The sequence below is a fragment of the Phacochoerus africanus genome, chromosome 4 (genome assembly GCF_016906955.1).
Source record: "Phacochoerus africanus isolate WHEZ1 chromosome 4, ROS_Pafr_v1, whole genome shotgun sequence".
NCBI classification, from domain to species: Eukaryota; Metazoa; Chordata; class Mammalia; order Artiodactyla; family Suidae; genus Phacochoerus; species Phacochoerus africanus.
The window spans coordinates 54,670,153-54,678,367 of NC_062547.1; the positions used below are offsets into that span (position 1 = coordinate 54,670,153).

The 8,215-nt window shown below is 33.7% G+C and overlaps 1 pseudogene; it reads right to left on the reverse strand.

The window, feature by feature from the left end:
• Positions 1–523: 523 nt before the first annotated feature.
• Positions 524–7,448, reverse strand: LOC125124543 (olfactory receptor 14C36-like; annotated as a pseudogene).
• Between the last annotated feature and the right edge of the window lie 767 nt (positions 7,449–8,215).

Here is an 8,215-nt window from a genome sequence, read left to right on the forward strand (position 1 = left end):
AAGCTGGAAGGAATACTGTCATGTGTATTTTTGAACACCTAAGTGAAATGTTTTTATTTTTTCTATAATATCAAATTTGGTTCTTATTTTTTTTGAAAAGGCCACACTTGTGAAATATGATGGAAGTTCCCAGGCTTAGGGTTGAAACAGAGCTGCATTTTCCAGCCTACCACAAAGCTACAGCAACACAGGATCCAAGCCACATCTGCAACATACAACATAGCTCTCAGCAATGCTGGACTTTTAACCCATGCAATGAAGCCAGGGATTGAACCTGTGTCCTCATGGATGCTAGTCGTGTTCCTTACTACCGAGCCAGACAGAATGTGAACTCCCCACATTTAGCTTTTTGAAATTAACCTATGTTGTTTTAGTTATAGGTTTTTATATTTGAAGAATGGATAAATACAAAGCAGAATTTTAACATAAATATTTCTAAGAGTAATTGTTTTTTCAGATTGAAGATTTTTGTGAGGGCTATCAAAATGTTAATAAGGACCATCTGTTTGCAAATGAGTATCTTTTACCTAGTGGCATATTCAGAAAATTCAAAACCTTTAAAAGGAAAGATTTTGATAAATGAGATATGATAATGACACTATTTATTAAATTGACATAAATTATACCAACATAATCCCAAATTGTCATCTCAGTTTATTACCTAAAACATGAAATTTACTCAAAAAATTAGGTGGATCCTCTTTAATTTCCATTATATTTCTTGAGTTAAACCTTCATTTCATGAATTTCTTGATTGAACATTTTATTTATATATTTCTAAGAATGCAGACAATAGTACTGAAGAGTGGGGGATTTTGGAGTCAAAATCAGAAAGGATCATATTCCAAATGACAGCAGATATTGCAGATGGTTTCAGGTATATATACAACCCAGTGCTGAGGAAGAAAAACACCACAAGGATATGGGGGGGTCACAGGTAGAAAGGGCTTTTTATCTATCTGCTCCACTTTGAAATTTGAAGAGCTGTTTCTCACTGTTATGGCCTTTGACCACATTGTAACCATATGGCAGTCCCTCTATTCCTTGTGGTCATGAACCCTCAGTCGGATCAAGATGCCACTGTCATATATACTGTATATACCGTCCTGCACTGACCCCTTCAGCAATGAAATTGAAATTCCCGTCTTTGTGGTAGTAATTTGTGGTGGCAGTTTACCTTCATCGTTATGTTGTATAGTTCCAAATTTTCTACAGTGACTTTCCAATAAGAAGAAAGTGAAGAAAAGCTTTTTCCGCTTAAATGCCTCACACTATTGTGGTGAAAGTCTCTCTCTTTTTTTTTTTTTTTTGTCTTTTCATCCTTTTTTCAGTGCCAAAATGACAGCAAATGGAGGTTCCCAGGCTAGGGGTCTCATCGGAGCTGTAGATGCCGACCTACACTAGAGCCACAGCAATGCCAGATCCAAGGGGCTTCTGTGACCTACACCAGAGCTCACAGCAACGCCAGATCTTTAAGCCCCTGAGCAAGGCCAGAGATCAAACCCACAACCTCACTGTTCCTAGTTGGATTCATTTCTGCTGCGCCATGATGGGAACTTCCTGTGGTGAAAGGTTTTGTTAGCAGATAAAAGAGGCTATAAGAAAATTTATGAAAAATAATTTTTTAATCAAGAAAATGATGATATAAATATTTCAAGAAATTCCTATACTGATTGTTTGAGTTGAAAATGCTTCAAATTTACTTTCTTGATTATGTCTAATTTTAAGGGAATTGATATATAAGTGAAAATTCTAATTCTACATATGCTCATATATAAACAATACATGCATATATAATTTTGTGGTTCTCCCTCCCCCAACTAAAATTTTAAATGGACAACACCACAACCAACAACCTGGCACAAAGTCTAAAAATCTTATCCTGTGACACCTAGGATAATCTATTCCTATTTTTAATACAATAGCAACTATTAGCCACTTGTAGGAATTATGCAGTTATCCACAGATAGAGAGATTTTTTTAACTTTGGAATATTTTACAAGGGATTCCTCTTAATTAAGCCATTTTTAAAAATTGCATTATCTTAATGAACTTTCTAGTATAAATGTTGTCATCTGATACAGATGAATCATAGACAGAGATACCAAATATCTACCATGACACTATATCATAGAAGTGTTTTGGTATAACACAAATCATTAGTTTCTTCCGTATTTGGTATTGGATTTGAATGACAATAGTGAGTGTTGGTTAGTGCTTATAAACTGGTCAGAAATATTTTTTGTTCTTGCTGTTAATTGGTGCCCTTCCTCCTGTAAATAACCAATATTGGTCCATCAAATATCCCTTTCAATGAGTTTTATTCATAAAATATTAAAATAATTGAAATGTTTATAAAAATAAAAGCTAAGTCTTTGTGTAAGAGTAGAAATCAGTGTTGATTATGTAATATATAATAAATATTTTAGTAATCCCTGAAAATGTCTCTTTCATTTAACAGATTCAGTTAAAAAAACTGGAAAAGATACACGACATTATATAAATGGTCTTTTAACATTTCATTTTTTTTCTGGTATTCCCTTTCTTTGCCTTCGGAGGAGTCACCTTCAAGTGTTTTGCATTCTCTACATCAAATGGGTAATAAAGTAAGTATTTGCTACAGGATTGTGTTAATTCCCATCTCCTGATGCTACAAGTTCCATTAGGATAAAACATCTCAAAGTAGGATAAAATATACAAAATTCTAATCAAGACTGACGATCATTAATAGGGTTAGTTGTTAACATTTCACACGTTACTTCTATATTTATTTTTTGATCATTTCATTCATAACAAATCCTTCATGAAGTTACTCATCTATTATTTAGTAAAGCCTTAGCTGTATTCAAAAATATATACAAAAGTGTTTGACCCATTTTTCTAGACTACAGAAATGCTCCAAATTATTTATCATATTATTTTATTAACAATATAAACCAAGTGCATTGTTTTGTATTTTTTTTCTTTTTATGGCAACACATATGTAATGTGTAATTTCCCTGGTGGTCTATGCTACTCCTTGCAGCCACACCAGATACTTAACCCACTGATCAAAGCCAGGGGTCAAAACTACATCATCATGGACACTATACAATGTTCTAAACTCACTGAACCACGATGTGTACTCATATTGTCTAGTCTAAATTTATTAACCAAGCAATTTTGAGGGAAAATTTTGAAGGACTATATGAAAAAATCAAACAAATCTAGCAGTATTTCTAAAAGGTATGAAAGATAATAATGATGTTTTTTATAAATTTTACATGACTATCACATTCATAAAGGACACTTTTTTAAATCTATGAACAAAATATTGCAGACAGTACTGTAACACATAAGGCAAATGCCCTTTGCATTTATGACTATTAGTCTCTTTTATAGTAAATTTATTTATATTTGAATATGAAGTTGCTAGGATCCTTCAGATGTAGCTAATATATTTGGAAGGAGTGATTCTGATAATATTTTTCCACATCATAAGCCCTTGAAAAAGGAAGCAGTCTATCATCTAGGCTGAGTTTATATGGTATATCAAATTTCTAAAACTTTTACATTGGTAGTTTCTAAAATTATCTGATATTTTTTCATTTGTGTACATGTTGAACACAAGAATAGGTCTCCAGACAGATCAAGAAACTAATTTTCATTGCTTTTATTCTTGGAAAAGGGAGTAGTAAAGAAGTGGAGTGGTCATAAATAGAATAGCTACATTTTAAAATTCTCATATATGGCAGTCAAAACAAACCTAAAAAAGGGTGATCTAAGGATGGTGGGATGAAAGTTTGTTGAATACATCTCTCCCCAAGAACATATCAAAAAAATACATCTAAATGTAAAACATATTAAAAAAATACATCTAAATGTAAAGCTACTTTTACTGAATTTAAAGTGGAGAATAACAGAAAGTTTCTTCTACACCCAAGGGTATAATGAAACATCCATACAGAATCAGTTAGGAAGGGAGGAGATGTGAGCAGATTGGGATCAGCATCCCTAGCAGGGGACACAGTAGTGAATGTGGATATCAGAGATACTCCCTGGAGAGTGCAGGGTTAGAACGAGATATTAGGTGCCCTAGACCTGAGGGCTGACACTGAAAAATCAAATAGCCATTGTTTGATTGGTTCAGAATTTCCATTTTATAAGATGAAAAGAGTTCTGTTGATGGATGTTAGTAATAGCTTCACAATGACGTGAATGTATTTCATGCCATGCAACTGTGCACTTTAAAAGGGTTAAAATGGTAAATTTTATGTTATCTATATTTTGCTTCAATTAAAAAAACAAAGAGTAGAGTAAAAAATGTTCAGGTTACACAATTATGTCTTCAATATGCTCAGTAGAAATTGTATTTAACCAAATGACTCTGTTTTCAATAGCTGCAAGAGAACAAAGGCAAATGGTAAGAGAAATTCTGGATATAGAAACAGATTTAAATGTACTGGATCAATATGGTCAAACTTTTTTTTTTTTGTCTTTTTGCTATTTCTTGGTCCACTCCCGTGGCATATGGAGGTTCCCAGGCTAGGGGTCGAATCTGGGCTGTAGCCACAGGCCTACGCAGGATCCGAGCTGCGTCTGCAACCTACACCACAGCTCACGGCAATGCTGGATCGTTAACCCACTAAGCAAGGGCAGGGACCGAACCCGCAACTTCATGGTTCCCAGTCGGATTCGTTAACCACTGAGCCACGATGGGAACTCCCAATATGGTCAAACTTTTTGCCTGATATGAAAGATTAAAAAGTAGACTTAGGCATGTTATGACAGTCACATCACAGTCATTGCAAATGATTGCTCCCTTTGTAAGCCTGTCTATAACAATGTCTGGATCTTTCCTTCTAAATAAAAAAGATACATCTATATATGCCTATATAAATATAATATAAAACATCCCACTATTTCTACCCTTGTGATGTGTGTGTGTGTGTGTGTGTGTGTGTTTTCACAGGAGAGAGCAATAAAATTTAAAACATTAAAAAATAAGGTAAAGGAAAAGTATAAAATTTTTCTCAGAATGTAAAATCATCAGCCTCTTAGAAAATTTCAGTGTATTCCACCAAGTATGAATTATACAGTCCACATTATGGGACCCCAGTTAATTAAAACAGGAAAGTTACCAGAAGGTAGGCGTAACACAAGGGCCCATCCAAAGATGAATGAATAAAGAAAATGTGGCTTACATACAGAGAAATATTATTAGGTATAAATAGGAAGACTATTAAGATATTCTTTAGGATGGATGAAACTTAAGAACATCATTATAAGTGAAACAAACTATTCACAAAAAGACAAATACTCTATGATTCCACTTGTATGAATTAGTCAGTGTAATTAAATCCATAGAGACAAAAAACAGAATGAAACAACATTATATTTTGGCTATTTTAAAGATGTATCTTAAGTAATATACTCATTTACTTTTTGTCACCAATGTGTCAAAATATAATTTATTCTCTGAAATCATCATTACTTCAACTTAGTGAATTTATAAAAAAAGTTCTTTGCTATTGTCTGTTATACAAAATTCCTTAGACAATTTAATCCTGAGCATGCACAAAAGTTAATATGAACAAATGAGGCAAAAGGGTATATTAGCTTGGGAACAAAATGTTTAGGAAAAATTAATGTGTCTATCTAAGATGAAGAAGTATTTATGAAAAAATGGAAGTACCAGTAGAGACAGAATATTATGTAATGATTTCCAAATAAACTAAAATGAATTTAGGAATTGACATAGGTTAACAATTAGTCCACAAATTAGGGGTCATATTTACAGAACTGCCATACTTTATACTGCACAGGAGAAAAAAAATCAAATAACATATAGAAGATAAAAAGAGAAACATTTACATTTATCCAAGCAGCAAGGATTCTCACATTAAATTGGATCATTCAGAATGCAATTGCTAAAGCAATTGCAAAGAAGTCTAAGCCAAGTGAATTAAAGTCTCCCCGCTAATAGCAACCAAAAGGAAATTCCACTATCAATAACTAGTTAAGAGACTAAAATCACAGTTGATTTCATTTATATTTTGTGGAATTTTTCTTTACTTTCCTGATGTATTGCATATTGGTTTTCATTACACATATATTTTAGATATTATTTATTTTTAAATTTTACATTAGTGTCTATAATTAAGTAGCATATTATTTATATACTTATTTCAAATTTCGCTGACTGAGTTCAGATAAATTGCATCCATATATTACTTGCTAATGATTCCTCTAAGGTGTTATTGATAACATTAATAGTTGATGAGCCACAAACCTATATAATCTAAAGTTTGAATCTCATCAAATATCTTGGATCATATTCATCCATTAAAATAGAGTTCCTAATTTTACAGAGAATAAATAGAAAGGCTAATATAAAAAAATGATTATATATTAATTATACAGGTCTCAATAGAATGATTTTGGAGTGAGCAGTCTAATACATAAAACCCAGACAAGAGGTTATTTTATAGAAGTTTGCATGTCATTCAGTGACATTAGGATAAAATTGAAGTAGATGTTTATTATTTTCCAGAATGAAACGTTTAACATATTACTCTACTTACAGCTTCCTTTATCTGTGTGTTTCTAACACTGTAGATGATAGGATTTAAAAACGGAGGTACTATGGCCTAAAAAAGAAAGAATCATGTCTTTAATTGTTTCAGATGTTTCTGAAGGCCTTGGATATACAGAGATGATGGAACTGAGAAAGATAGAGAACACAAAGATGTGAGGAGCACAGGTAGAAAAGGCTTTTCCTTGCTCCCTAATTGAAAACTTTAGCATAGCTATGAATATGTTAATATATGACACAGTAATAAAGATAAAGCAGATCCCACCAACCACAATGGCAGATAGAAGAAGTAAAAGGAAGTTGCTGGAGGTGTCAGAGCAGGAGATCCTCAGCAGAGATGGGAGATCACAGAAGAACTGATGGATCACCTAGGATTGACAGAAGGTCACCTGGAATGTTTTACCTGTGTGCACACCTGAATAGACAAGCCCACTGAGCAGGGAGACAAGTGTCATTTGGATACAGAATTTGTTGTTCATAATAATTGTGTAATGGAGTGGCTGGCAGATGGCCACATAGCGGTCTTGAGCCATAAGGGTGAGGAACATTGTCTCCACATAGGCAAAGTAAATGACCAAGAATACCTGGGTGGCACAAGCAGCCACGGAAATCGTTCTGTTACCAGTGAGAAAACAGAAACAGGCATAGGGCACGGTGACAGTAATATAACACATATCTAAGATAGATTTCTGAGGAAGAAGTACATGGGTGTGTTAAGTTTCTGATCAAATGTGGTGACATTGACAATGAGAAGATTCCCTAACAAGGTAGCCAAGTATATGAAAAGGAACAACATGGAGTGCAGGACCCTTAACTTCCATGTATCAGCAAAGCTTATGAGGAGAAATTCAGTCACCATGGTAGAATTGCTCATATTTGGAAATGATGTTTGACCTGGAAAGTAAAATAGAAAAAAAAAAAAGATAAAATGTAAAATGCAAGATTCATAAAAAATAATAAAATTACCTTAAATATTTTATTTGAAAGTGGTTTCTGTGTAGGAAAGAACTTTCATTAATCTTTTGATCTATTCAGCTTATTATCACTACTGAGTTTTTAAGAAGGCAAAGTGCTAAAGATAGGGCTTTTCAATCCCTTACTCTGATTATAACATGTGGTTTTATTTATTCACCAACATCAGTTATACATCAACATCAGTTAATTCATTAATTCATAGATAGCTAGACATCAAAATTTCAGAGTCAGTTCTCAATGACAGTCTTTAAGTTATGTTTTTTGAGTTGTATACCATGTTCAGCGGATTTTAACACAGTTGTAGTGTAGCTTAATGTTCTATAAAATGGTGATGGTGGATCTGCAAAAGTACCTAATACCTTCAAATCAGCCTTAAAAGATAAGTACAGAACCTAAGATAAAGAATTTCCACATTTTTGGGAGTTCCCATTGTGGCTCAATATTAACAAAACTGACTAGGATCCCTGAGGATGTGTATTTAATCCCAGGCCACACTCACTTGGTTTAGGATCTGGTGTCTCTCTGATCTGTGGTGTAGTGCATACTCAGCTTAGGTCCTGTGTTGTTGTGTGCTGGTGGCATAGGCTGTCAGCTGTAGCTCCAATCTGACCCCTGGCCTAGGAACATTCATATGACACAGCAGCACCCCCCCAAAAAAAAAGTATT